The 12,706-nt window shown below is 47.6% G+C and overlaps 14 non-coding genes and 1 pseudogene across 14 annotated transcripts; all 15 read right to left on the reverse strand.

Moving 5' to 3' along the window:
* Positions 1-1,714: 1,714 nt before the first annotated feature.
* On the reverse strand, positions 1,715-1,877 carry LOC134985836 (U1 spliceosomal RNA). The gene has a single exon (XR_010191982.1). It is a non-coding gene; the product is annotated as a U1 spliceosomal RNA (small nuclear RNA).
* Positions 1,878-2,029: 152 nt separating this feature from the next.
* LOC134985713 (U1 spliceosomal RNA) lies at positions 2,030-2,193 on the reverse strand. The gene has a single exon (XR_010191880.1). It is a non-coding gene; the product is annotated as a U1 spliceosomal RNA (small nuclear RNA).
* A 671-nt stretch (positions 2,194-2,864) lies between these two features.
* LOC134985814 (U1 spliceosomal RNA) lies at positions 2,865-3,027 on the reverse strand. The gene has a single exon (XR_010191964.1). It is a non-coding gene; the product is annotated as a U1 spliceosomal RNA (small nuclear RNA).
* A 152-nt stretch (positions 3,028-3,179) lies between these two features.
* LOC134985690 (U1 spliceosomal RNA) lies at positions 3,180-3,343 on the reverse strand. The gene has a single exon (XR_010191859.1). It is a non-coding gene; the product is annotated as a U1 spliceosomal RNA (small nuclear RNA).
* Positions 3,344-4,037: 694 nt separating this feature from the next.
* LOC134985793 (U1 spliceosomal RNA) lies at positions 4,038-4,179 on the reverse strand (annotated as a pseudogene).
* A 152-nt stretch (positions 4,180-4,331) lies between these two features.
* On the reverse strand, positions 4,332-4,495 carry LOC134985677 (U1 spliceosomal RNA). The gene has a single exon (XR_010191847.1). It is a non-coding gene; the product is annotated as a U1 spliceosomal RNA (small nuclear RNA).
* Positions 4,496-7,116: 2,621 nt separating this feature from the next.
* LOC134985832 (U1 spliceosomal RNA) lies at positions 7,117-7,279 on the reverse strand. Its single transcript, XR_010191979.1, has one exon. It is a non-coding gene; the product is annotated as a U1 spliceosomal RNA (small nuclear RNA).
* A 152-nt stretch (positions 7,280-7,431) lies between these two features.
* Positions 7,432-7,595, reverse strand: LOC134985706 (U1 spliceosomal RNA). Its single transcript, XR_010191874.1, has one exon. It is a non-coding gene; the product is annotated as a U1 spliceosomal RNA (small nuclear RNA).
* A 674-nt stretch (positions 7,596-8,269) lies between these two features.
* LOC134985739 (U1 spliceosomal RNA) lies at positions 8,270-8,432 on the reverse strand. The gene has a single exon (XR_010191900.1). It is a non-coding gene; the product is annotated as a U1 spliceosomal RNA (small nuclear RNA).
* A 152-nt stretch (positions 8,433-8,584) lies between these two features.
* On the reverse strand, positions 8,585-8,748 carry LOC134985636 (U1 spliceosomal RNA). The gene has a single exon (XR_010191809.1). It is a non-coding gene; the product is annotated as a U1 spliceosomal RNA (small nuclear RNA).
* A 956-nt stretch (positions 8,749-9,704) lies between these two features.
* Positions 9,705-9,868, reverse strand: LOC134985676 (U1 spliceosomal RNA). The gene has a single exon (XR_010191846.1). It is a non-coding gene; the product is annotated as a U1 spliceosomal RNA (small nuclear RNA).
* A 671-nt stretch (positions 9,869-10,539) lies between these two features.
* LOC134985796 (U1 spliceosomal RNA) lies at positions 10,540-10,702 on the reverse strand. Its single transcript, XR_010191949.1, has one exon. It is a non-coding gene; the product is annotated as a U1 spliceosomal RNA (small nuclear RNA).
* Positions 10,703-10,854: 152 nt separating this feature from the next.
* On the reverse strand, positions 10,855-11,018 carry LOC134985856 (U1 spliceosomal RNA). The gene has a single exon (XR_010191999.1). It is a non-coding gene; the product is annotated as a U1 spliceosomal RNA (small nuclear RNA).
* Positions 11,019-11,690: 672 nt separating this feature from the next.
* Positions 11,691-11,853, reverse strand: LOC134985734 (U1 spliceosomal RNA). Its single transcript, XR_010191895.1, has one exon. It is a non-coding gene; the product is annotated as a U1 spliceosomal RNA (small nuclear RNA).
* Positions 11,854-12,005: 152 nt separating this feature from the next.
* On the reverse strand, positions 12,006-12,169 carry LOC134985661 (U1 spliceosomal RNA). Its single transcript, XR_010191833.1, has one exon. It is a non-coding gene; the product is annotated as a U1 spliceosomal RNA (small nuclear RNA).
* Between the last annotated feature and the right edge of the window lie 537 nt (positions 12,170-12,706).

Consider the following 12,706-nt stretch of genomic DNA (forward strand, 5'->3'; position numbering starts at 1 on the left):
GTGGAGGTCGTGTCTGTTGAGAAGATCTGCTTCCCAGTTGTCCACTCCGGGAATGAACACTGCTGACAGTGCTAACACATGATTTTCCGCCTATCGGAGAATCCTTGTGGCTTCTGCCATCGCCATCCTGCTTCTTGTGCCGCCCTGTTGGCTTACATGGGCGACTGCCGTGATGTTGTCTGATTGGATCAGTACCGGCTGGTTTTGAAGCAGAGGACTTGCCGGCCTCAGGGCATTGTAAATGGCCCTCAGGTCCAGAATATTTATGTGTAGGGAAATAACCTGACTTGACCAAAGTCCCTGGAAATTTCTTCCCTGTGTGACTGCCTCCCAGCCTCAAAGGCTGGAATCCATGGTCACTAGGACCTAGTCCTGTATGCCGAACCTGCGGCCCTCTTGAAGATGGGCACTCTGCAGCCACCACAGTAGAGATACCCTGGTCCTTGGAGACAGGGTTATCAGCCTATGCATCGGAAGATGCGATCCGGACCACTTGTCCAACAGGTCCCTCTGAAAAGTTCTTGTATGGAACCTGCCTAATGGGATTGCTTCGTAGGAAGCTACCATTTTTCCCAGGACTCGCGTGCAATGATGCACCGCTACCTATTTTGGCTTCAGGAGGTCTCTGACTAGAGATGACAACTCCTTGGCTTTCTCCTCCGGGAGAAACACTATTTCTGGTTTATGTCCAGAACCATCCCCAGGAACAGTAGACGTGTCATAGGAACCAGCTGTGACTTTGGACTGTTTAGAATCCAACCATGCTGTTGTAGCACTTTCCAAAATAGTGCTACCCCGACTACCAACTGCTCCTTGGACCTCGCCCTTATAACGAGATTGTCCAAGTACGGGATAATTACAACTCCCTTTTTTTTGAAGGAGTATCAACATTTCGGCCATTACCTTAATAAAACACCCTCGGTGCCATGTACAGTCCAAACGGCAGTGTCTGGACTTGGTAATGGTAATCCTGTACCACAAATCTGAGGTACTCCTGGCGAGGATGGTAAATGGGGACATGCAGGTAAGCATCCTTGATGTCCCAGGATACCATGTAATCCCCCTCGTCCAGGCTTGGAATAACCGCCCTGAGCGATTCCATCTTGAACTTGAATTTTTTTGTTCAAGGATTTTAAATATAAAATGGGTCACACCGAACCATGCGGTTTCGGTACCCCAACCCGTGTGGAATAGTAACCCCGTCCTTATTGAAGTAGGGGCACCTTGAGTATTACCTGCTGGGAATACCGCTTATTAATTGCCTCTAGCACAGCCTCCCTGCCTGAGGGAGTTGTCAGCAAGGCATATTTTAGGAAACGGATGGGGGGAGACATCTCGAATTCCAGCTTGTACCCCTGGGCGTGCAGGGCATGGCGGCCTTTTGCGGCAATTGGATGACCCCTAGTTCGCATTAAACACCTCCACCCTCCTTCGGTGTGGGGCTCATGTTGGCTATGCCCCAGCCCCTGAAGAATTCAAGCTGATTTCTTGCAGCAGCTAGGCACTGTAACAGCTCCAGAGCTGCTCTGTAAGGCAAGTAAAAGGGCTTGGGCCCTGCAGCACTACCTGTAGTTCGCATTGTGCGTTGGAAGGCACAAATTAAGCAGACGAGAGAAGTCAGGATAGTGCGCAAGGGCATAGAAGGGAGCGGCTCAAGAAAAAAGAAGTGTAAACAGACAGCAAACTAGGCCGGAGAGAGACATGAGACAAAGAGATCTGAATTATACGAGAGCCGACCAGGGGAAACACAAATTATGCAGTCAAGTTTCCCACATTTGGGGGAATCGCAGGAGCAGCACACCCAGAGTGCAATTGGTGAGCCTTGCCCTGGGAGAAGCACATTCATGATCATAGTATCTTACCTAGCAGGTAAGAAGGAGTTGGGCTAGAGCTGGGGAGGGTCGCTGCTCGGGCACCCCCCTGTCAAGTGAAGGAGATCCAACTGAGGCAGCACAAGGGAACTCTCGAAAGAAGAACAAGGCTAGAGGAAGATCTGAGACAAAGAAATCTGACTTTTACCAGAGCTGACCAGAGGAAAGCACAAACACAGTCCCCCACTACCACAAATAATGCTGTCAAGTTTACAACATTTGGGGAAATAACAGGGGTCAGCATACCCAGAATGCAATGAATGAACCTCACCCTGGGAGAACAATCTTCATGACCATGGTATCTCCTATGCAAAATAAGTATGATTTGGGATAGGGCTGGGGAGGGCCGCTGCTCAGGCACATCTCTGTCAAGTAAAGGAGATTCAACTGAGGCAGCACAAGGGAACTCTCATCTGGGGACAACAACTGCAGGAGGTACACATATTTTCAGATGAACATGGGAGGGCAGAAGGCTGCCTAATACTGAAGCACCCCCAAACAACAAACCAAATGCAACAACTAGTGCAAGCATTCCTGGGGGAAGGCCTGCAGCAGATGGATTTGCATATGGTGATGTCATCCAAGCAGTGGGTCAAAGTTGGCTTCAACCCTCGTCTGCATATGAAAAGAGAAAATTGGCATGCAGGGCATGGCGGCCTTTTGCGGTGCTTGGATGACCCCTAGTTCGCATTAAACACCTCCACCCTCCTTCGGTGTGGGGCTCATGATGGCTATGCCCCAGCCCCTGAAGCATTCAAGCTGATTTCTTGCAGCAGCTGGGCACTGTAACAGCTCCAGAGCTGCTCTGTAAGGCAAGTAAAAGGGTGTGGGCCCTGCAGCACTACCTGTAGTTTGCATTGTGCGTTGGAAGGCACAAAGTAAGCAGACGGGAGAAGTCAGGATAGTGCGCAAGGGCATAGAAGGGAGCAACTCAAGAAAAGAGAAGTGGAAACAGACTGCAAATTAGGCTGGAGAGTGACCTGAGACAAAGAGATCTGAATTATACGAGAGCCGACCAGGTGAAACACAAATTATGCAGTCAAGTGTCCAACATTTGGGGAAACCGCAGGAGTAGCACACCCAGAGTGCAATGGGTGAGCCTTGCCCTGGGAGAAGCACCTTCATGATCATAGTATCTCACCTGGCAGGTAAGTAGGAGCTGGGCTAGAGCTGGGGAGGGTAGCTGCTCGGGCACCCCCCTGTCAAGTGAAGGAAATCAAACTGAGGCAGCACAAGGGAACTCTTGAAAGAAGAACAAGGCTAGAGGAAGATCTGAGACAAAGAAATCTGACTTTTACCAGAGCTGACCAGAGGAAAGCACAAACACAGTCCCCCACTACCACAAATAATGCAGTCCAGTTTCCCACATTTGGGGAAATCACAGGGGTCAACATACCCAGAATGCAATGAATGAACCTCACCCTGGGAAAACAATCTTCATGACCATGGTATCTCCTATGCAAAATAAGTATGATTTGGGATAGAGCTCGGGAGGGCCGCTGCTCAGGCACATCTCTGTCAAGTAAAGGAGATTCAACTGAGGCAGCACAAGGGAACTCTCATCTGGGGACAACAACTGCAGGGAGAACACATATTTTCAGATGAACATGGGAGGGCAGAGGCTGCCTAATACTGAGGCACCCCCAAACAACAAACCAAATGCAACAACTAGTGCAAGCATTCCTGGGGGAAGGCCTGCAGCAGATGGATTTGCATATGGTGATGTCATCCAAGCAGTGGGTCAAAGTTGGCTTCAACCCTCATCTGCATATGAATAGAGAAGAGGGGCGTGCAGGGCATGGCGGCCTTTTGCGGCGCTTGGATGACCCCTAGTTCGCATTAAACACCTCCACCCTCCTTCGGTGTGGGGCTCATGTTGGCTATGCCCCAGCCCCTGAAGCATTCAAGCTGATTTCTTGCAGCAGCTGGGTACTGTAACAGCTCCAGAGCTGCTCTGTAAGGCAAGTAAAAGGGTGTGGGCCCTGCAGCACTACCTGTAGTTTGCATTGTGCATTGTAAGGCACTAAGTAAGCAGACGGGAGGAGAAGTCAGGATAGTGCACTAGGGTATAGAAGGGAGGGGCTCAAGAAAAAAGAAGTGGAAACAGACAGCAAACTAGGCTGGAGAGAGACCTGAGACAAAGAGATCTGAATTATATGAGAGCTGACCAGGGGAAACACAAATTATGCAGTCAAGTTTCCCACATTTGGGAAAATCGCAGGAGCAGCACACCCAGAGTGCAATGGGTGATCCTTGTCCTGGGAGAAGCAACTTCATGATCATAGTATCTCACCTGGCAGGTAAGTAGGAGTTGGGCTAGAGCTGGGGAGGGTCGCTGCTCGGGCACCCCCCTGTCAAGTGAAGTAGATCCAACTGAGGCAGCACAAGGAAACTCTCGATAGAAGAACAAGGCTAGAGGAAGATCTAAGACAAATAAATCTGACTTTTACCAGAGCTGACCAGAGGAAAGAACAAACACAGTCCCCCACTACCACAAATAATGCAGTCGAGTTTCCCACATTTGTGGAAATCACAGGGGTCAGCAAACCCAGAATGCAATGAATGTACCTCACCCTGGGAGAACAATCTTCATGACCATGGTATCTCCTATGCAAAATAAGTATGATTTGGGATAGGGCTGGGGAGGGCCGCTGCTCAGGCACATCTCTGTCAAGAATTTATAAAGTCTATACATATATATAACCAAATGTCAATATATATATAGAACCCAGTGCTCCTATCAAAACTTATCTATTTCACCAATTTGTTGCTTATTTAATCTTTATACATCTATTAATTTTCACCATATATTATAAAATGGTGCTCCCATAGGTAGTACTGTTCTACTAATAATAAACCAAATTTTAAAGATAATCACACTTGTTATCAAGGGAGCGCAAAAAATAAAATATACAAGCTCTTTATTTTTAAAAAATATATATAGACAGAAGAAACCCACATTCAATAAAATACAATGGAGTCAACATATATAGGCACCACTATCCATATCTAAATGTAATCAGGATCTATTTCATATTGCCCTTGATGACAACTGAATGTTTATTAAAGTGTCCAAAAAATCCTCCTGGATACAGCTGTTGTAATTTAATCGTTACTTTCCAATTGTAATTGATACATTAAATTCCTTCTTGTGGATGAACAGCAACAGTTGTAACCAACGCCTCTTATTTACTGCAGTTAAAGTTCATATGTAACTCACGTGAGTAATGAAAGAAAACAGGGGGAGAGCGCTGTGATGGTTGGTGAAACACAGCGGTATGCTACGACCCCCGTTAACCGTGGCTGGATCTTATTGGCACTCGCGGTCGGGATATTTCTTCCTGCCGTGGGTAGAGACCTCCTTTTGCTCGGTCTCAAATTGCTTTTTCCCCTTCACCGCTGTCTTTACATCAGACGTCCGCCGTGATGTAGCTCGTTCATGAACGGGCTTATATCTCAGCAATCAGAGTGTCCGGTAATCACCTTTCTTACGCGTTTCTCCGCTGTTATCCAAGAGCGGTTTCGTCAGAGGATACATCAGCAGCCTAGCAGGCTCTTTTTAAAATGCACCGGACCAATAGTATTACTAATTAGTTGATTGGATACATACATGTACTAATTGGATGCATACATGTAATGACTCACATATGGAACAACTTTCTAATTGCATTTGCACATATAAAGGCATTTCATAATATAAAAATAAGCAACATGGTGATTAAAAATAATAATAAAATAAGCAACAAGGTGGTTTAAAAAATAACAGAAAATATATAATCTATATACAGATTAACCTATAATCTTTCAATCAATACCTCATATCTATAATCACATATACATAATTCAGAGACTCAGCACTAAGGATCCCCATTTACTTATATAAAACCTTTTAGGGTAACATAAATCCAGGCCACTACTAAAGCAGTTCTTGTGGCGCATGGGAAACATCACCTGCATTCTATGCAGCTAGTCCCATGTTCGAATCCAACCCGCTCAGCTTAACATCAATATTATTTATTTACTTTTAATGGGATCATTCTATCAATTCATTTTTACCTTTAATTTTTGTTAATATTATTTCTATATTTCATTATTTTAACCCCTGGAATAATTACATTGCTGTTTAAACAACAAAAAGAATTGAAGAAAAAATAAATATTAAACAGACAATTTAAGGATTCGAAGATTTAAATATTTAAAGATTTTAAAATTTAAAACAGGGAGGGGGGGGGGGAGGGGGGCCTTTTGGGAGAAGGAGGGGAAAATAATAAAAATAGAAAAAAAAAATATATATAGAACCAAGAGAAAGTGTAAAAAGAGGATGGAGGAAGAAATCTGATGTTCATCATTACTAGTGGATTTTACTAAGGAACTTTAAAGAAATACACACAACAGGGTTATACAGTTTCATCCTAAGAGGAAAGCTGTTTCCAAAATAGCTACTTCTAATAATTTTGTTTATTTATTAAACATACAATAAATGGATATTCAATAAATAATATATTAGGTAAATAAATAGATAAAATCTTCAGAGACTGCCAATGTTGTTCAGTTCGATGCTCTCATTCAGACCATCAGGTGTAAGGGTACCCAAAGAAAAAATCCAAAATGCCTCCCTTGTCAAGTAAAGGAGATTCAACTGAGGCAGCACAAGGGAACTCTCATCTGGGGACAACAACTGCAGGGAGAACACATATTTTCAGATGAACATGGGAGGGCAGTAGGCTGCCTAATACTGAAGCACCCCCAAACAACAAACCAAATGCAACAACTAGTACAAGCATTCCTGGGGGAAGGCCTGCAGCAGATGGATTTGCATATGGTGATGTCATCCAAGCAGTGGGTCAAAGTTGGCTTCAACCCTCGTCTGCATATGAAAAGAGAAAAGGGGCGTGCAGGGCATGGCGGCCTTTTGCGGCGCTTGGATGACCCCTAGTTCGCATTAAACACCTCCACCCTACTTCGGTGTGGGGCTCATGTTGGCTATGCCCCAGCCCCTGAAGCATTCAAGCTGATTACTTGCAGCAGCTGGGCACTGTAATAGCTCCAGAGCTGCTCTGTAAGGCAACTAAAAGGGTGTGGGCCCTGCAGCACTACCTGTAGTTCGCATTGTGCGTTGGAAGGCACAAAGTAAGCAGACGGGAGAAGTCAAGATAGTGCGCAAGGGCATAGAAGGGAGTGGCTCAAGAAAAGAGAAGTGTAAACAGACAGCAAACTAGGCTGGAGAGAGACATGAGACAAAGAGATCTGAATTATACGAGAGCCAACCAGGGGAAACACAAATTATGCAGTCAAGTTTCCCACATTTGGGGAAATCGCAGGAGCAGCACACCCAGAGTGCAATTGGTGAGCCTTGCCCTGGGAGAAGCACCTTCATGATCATAGTATCTTACCTAGCAGGTAAGAAGGAGTTGGGCTAGAGCTGGGGAGGGTCGCTGCTCGGGCACCCCCCTGTCAAGTGAAGGAGATCCAACTGAGGCAGCACAAGGGAACTCTCGAAAGAAGAACAAGGCTAGAGGAAGATCTGAGACAAAGAAATCTGACTTTTACCAGAGCTGACCAGAGGAAAGCACAAACACAGTCCCCCACTACCACAAATAATGCTGTCAAGTTTACCACATTTGGGGAAATAACAGGGGTCAGCATACCCAGAATGCAATGAATGAACCTCACCCAGGGAGAACAATCTTCATGACCATGGTATCTCCTATGCAAAATAAGTATGATTTGGGATAGGGCTGGGGAGGGCCGCTGCTCAGGCACATCTCTGTCAAGTAAAGGAGATTCAACTGAGGCAGCACAAGGGAACTCTCATCTGGGGACAACAACTGCAGGAGGTACACATATTTTCAGATGAACATGGGAGGGCAGAAGGCTGCCTAATACTGAAGCAACCCAAAACAACAAACCAAATGCAACAACTAGTGCAAGCATTCCTGGGGGAAGGCCTGCAGCAGATGGATTTGCATATGGTGATGTCATCCAAGCAGTGGGTCAAAGTTGGCTTCAACCCTCGTCTGCATATGAAAAGAGAAAATTGGCATGCAGGGCATGGCGGCCTTTTGCGGTGCTTGGATGACCCCTAGTTCGCATTAAACACCTCCACCCTCCTTCGGTGTGGGGCTCAAGATGGCTATGCCCCAGCCCCTGAAGCATTCAAGCTGATTTCTTGCAGCAGCTGGGCACTGTAACAGCTCCAGAGCTGCTCTGTAAGGCAAGTAATAGGGTGTGGGCCCTGCAGCACTACCTGTAGTTTGCATTGTGCGTTGGAAGGCACAAAGTAAGCAGACGGGAGGAGAAGTCAGGATAGTGCACAAGGGTATAGAAGGGAGGGGCTCAAGAAAAAAGAAGTGGAAACAGACAGCAAACTAGGCTGGAGAGAGACCTGAGACAAAGAGATCTGAATTATATGAGAGCCGACCAGAGGAAACACAAATTATGCAGTCAAGTTTCCCACATTTGGGGAAATCGCAGGGGCAGCACACCCAGAGTGCAATGGGTGAGCCTTGCCCTGGGAGAAGCAACTTCATGATCATAGTATCTCACCTGGCAGGTAAGTAGGAGTTGGGCTAGAGCTGGGGAGGGTCGCTGCTCGGGCACCCCCCTGTCAAGTGAAGGAGATCCAACTGAGGCAGCACAAGGGAACTCTCGAAAGAAGAACAAGGCTAGAGGAAGATCTGAGACAAAGAAATCTGACTTTTACCAGAGCTGACCAGAGGAAAGCACAAACACAGTCCCCCACTACCACAAATAATGCAGTCGAGTTTCCCACATTTGGGGAAATCACAGGGGTCAGCATACCCAGAATGCAATGAATGAACCTAACCCTGGGAGAACAATCTTCATGACCATGGTATCTCCTATGCAAAATAAGTATGATTTGGGATAGGGCTGGGGAGGGCCGCTGCTCAGGCACATCTCTGTCAAGTAAAGGAGATTCAACTGAGGCAGCACAAGGGAACTCTCATCTGGGGACAACAACTGCAGGGAGAACACATATTTTCAGATGAACATGGGAGGGCAGAAGGCTGCCTAATACTGAAGCACCCCCAAACAACAAACCAAATGCAACAACTAGTGCAAGCATTTCTGGGGGAAGGCCTGCCGCAGATGGATTTGCATATGGTGATGTCATCCAAGCAGTGGGTCAAAGTTGACTTAAACCCTTGTCTGCATATCAAAAGAGAAAAGGGGCGTGCAGGGCATGGCGGCCTTTTGTGGCGCTTGGCTGACCCCTAGTTTGCATTAAACACCTCCACCCTCCTTCGGTGTGGGGCTCATGTTGGCTATGCCCCAGCCCCTGAAGCATTTAAGCTGATTTCTTGCAGCAGCTGGGCACTGTAACAGCTCCAGAGCTGCTCTGTAAGGCAAGTAAAAGGGTATGGGCCCTGCAGCACTACCTGTAGTTTGCATTGTGCGTTGGAAGGCACAAAGTAAGCAGACGGGAGAAGTCAGGATAGTGCACAAGGGCATAGAAGGGAGCGGCTCAAGAAAAGAGAAGTGGATCAGACAGCAAACTAGGCTGGAGAGAGACCTGAGACAAAGAGATCTGAATTATACGAGAGCCGACCAGGTGAAACACAAATTATGCAGTCAAGTGTCCCACATTTGGGGAAATCGCAGGGACAGCACACCCAGAGTGCAATGGGTGAGCCTTGCCCTGGGAGAAGCAACTAAGTAGGAGTTGGGCTAGAGCTGGGGAGGGTCGCTGCTCGAGCAGCCCCCTGTCAAGTGAAGGAGATCCAACTGAGGCAGCACAAGGGAACTCTCGAAAGAAGAACAAGGCTAGAGGAAGATCTGAGACAAAGAAATCTGACTTTTACCAGAGCTGACCAGAGGAAAGCACAAACACAGTCCCCCACTACCACAAATAATGCAGTCGAGTTTCCCACATTTGGGGAAATCACAGGGGTCAGCTTACCCAGAATGCAATGAATGCACCTAACCCTGGGAGAACAATCTTCATGACCATGGTATCTCCTATGCAAAATAAGTGTGATTTGGGATAGGGCTGGGGAGGGCCGCTGCGCAGGCACATCTCTGTCAAGTAAAGGAGATTCAACTGAGGCAGCACAAGGGAACTCTCATCTGGGGACAACAACTGCAGGGAGAACACATATTTTCAGATGAACATGGGAGGGCAGAAGGCTGCCTAATACTGAAGCACCCCCAAACAACAAACCAAATGCAACAACTAGTGCAAGCATTCCTGGGGGAAGGCCTGCCGCAGATGGATTTGCATATGGTGATGTCATCCAAGCAGTGGGCCAAAGTTGGCTGGAACCCTCATCTGCATATGAAAAGAGAAAAGGGTTATGCAGGGCATGGCGGCCTTTTGCGGCGCTTGGATGACCCCTAGTTCGCATTAAACACCTCCACCCTCCTTCGGTGTGGGGCTCATGTTGGCTATGCCCCAGCCCCTGAAGCATTCAAGCTGATTTCTTGCAGCAGCTGGGCACTGTAACAGCTCCAGAGCTGCTCTGTAAGGCAAGTAAAAAGGTGTGGGCCCTGCAGCACTACCTGTAGTTCGCATTGTGCGTTGGAAGGCACAAAGTAAGCAGACGGGAGAAGTTAGGATAGTGCGCAAGGGCATAGAAGGGAGCGGCTCAAGAAAAGAGAAGTGGAAACAGACAGCAAACTAGGCTGGAGAGAGACCTGAGACAAAGAGATCTGAATTATACGAGAGCCGACCAGGGGAAACACAAATTATGCAGTCAAGTGTCCCACATTTGGGGAAATCGCAGGAGCAGCACACACAGAGTGCAATGGGTGAGCCTTGCCCTGGGAGAAGCACCTTCATAATCATAGTATCTCACCTGGCAGGTAAGTAGGAGTTGGGCTAGAGCTGGGGAGGGTCGCTGCTCGGGTACCCCCCTGTCAAATGAAGGAGATCCAACTGAGGCAGCACAAGGGAACTCTCGAAAAAAGAACAAGGCTAGAGGAAGATCTGAGACAAAGAAATCTGACTTTTACCAGAGCTGACCAGAGGAAAGCACAAACACAGTCCCCCACTACCACAAATAATGCAGTCGAGTTTCCCACATTTGGGGAAATCACAGGGGTCAGCATACCCAGAATGCAATGAATGAACCTCACCCTGGGAGAACAATCTTCATGACCATGGTATCTCCTATGCAAAATAAGTATGATTTGGGATATGGCTGGGGAGGGCCGCTGCTCAGGCACATCTCTGTCAAGTAAAGGAGATTCAACTGAGGCAGCACAAGGGAACTCTCATCTGGGGACAACAACTGCAGGGAGAACACATTTTCAGATGAACATGGGAGGGCAGAAGGCTGCCTAATACTGAAGCACCCCCAAATAAAAAACCAAATGCAACAACTAGTACAAGCATTCCTGGGGGAAGGTCTGCAGAAGACGGATTTGCATACGGTGATGTCATCCAAGCAGTGGGCCAAAGTTGGCTGGAACCCTCATCTGCATATGAAAAGAGAAAAGGGGTATGCAGGGCATGGCGGCCTTTTGCGGCGCTTGGATGACCCTTAGTTCGCATTAAACACCCCCACCCTCCTTCGGTGTGGGGCTCATGTTGGCCATGCCCCAGCCCCTGAAGCATTCAAGCTGATTTCTTGCAGCAGCTTGGCACTGTAACAGCTCCAGAGCTGCTCTGTAAGGCAAGTAAAAGGGTGTGGGCCCTGCAGCACTACCTGTAGTTTGCATTGTGCATTGTAAGGTACAAAGTAAGCGGATGGGAGGAGAAGTCAGGATAGTGCACAAGGGTATAGAAGGGAGGGGCTCAAGAAAAAAGAAGTGGAAACAGACAGCAAACTAGGCTGGAGAGAGACCTGAGACAAAGAGATCTGAATTATATGAGAACCGACCAGGGGAAACACAAATTATGCAGTCAAGTTTCCCACATTTGGGGAAATCGCAGGGGCAGCACACCCAGAGTGCAATGGGTGAGCCTTGCCCTGGGAGAAGCAACTTCATGATCATAGTATCTCACCTGGCAGGTAAGTAGGAGTTGGGCTAGAGCTGGGGAGGGTCGCTGCTCGGGCACCCCCCTGTCAAGTGAAGGAGATCCAACTGAGGCAGCACAAGGGAACTCTCGAAAGAAGAACAAGGCTAGAGGAAGATCTGAGACAAAGAAATCTGACTTTTACCAGAGCTGACCAGAGGAAAGCACAAACACAGTCCCCCACTACCACAAATAATGCAGTCGAGTTTCCCACATTTGGGGAAATCACAGGGGTCAGCATACCCAGAATGCAATGAATGAACCTAACCCTGGGAGATCAATCTTCATGACCATGGTATCTCCTATGCAAAATAAGTATGATTTGGGATAGGGCTGGGGAGGGCCGCTGCTCAGGCACATCTCTGTCAAGTAAAGGAGATTCAACTGAGGCAGCACAAGGGAACTCTCATCTGGGGACAACAACTGCAGGGAGAACACATATTTTCAGATGAACATGGGAGGGCAGAAGGCTGCCTAATACTGAAGCACCCCCAAACAACAAACCAAATGCAACAACTAGTGCAAGCATTTCTGGGGGAAGGCCTGCCGCAGATGGATTTGCATATGGTGATGTCATCCAAGCAGTGGGCCAAAGTTGGCTGGAACCCTCATCTGCATATGAAAAGAGAAAAGGGTTTTGCAGGGCATGGCGGCCTTTTGCGGCGCTTGGATGACCCCTAGTTCGCATTAAACACCTCCACCCTCCTTCGGTGTGGGGCTCATGTTGGCTATGCCCCAGCCCCTGAAGCATTCAAGCTGATTTCTTGCAGCAGCTGGGCACTGTAACAGCTCCAGAGCTGCTCTGTAAGGCAAGTAAAAAGGTGTGGGCCCTGCAGCACTACCTGTAGTTTGCATT

The sequence above is a fragment of the Pseudophryne corroboree genome (genome assembly GCF_028390025.1).
Source record: "Pseudophryne corroboree isolate aPseCor3 chromosome 7 unlocalized genomic scaffold, aPseCor3.hap2 SUPER_7_unloc_1, whole genome shotgun sequence".
NCBI lineage: Eukaryota > Metazoa > Chordata > Amphibia > Anura > Myobatrachidae > Pseudophryne > Pseudophryne corroboree.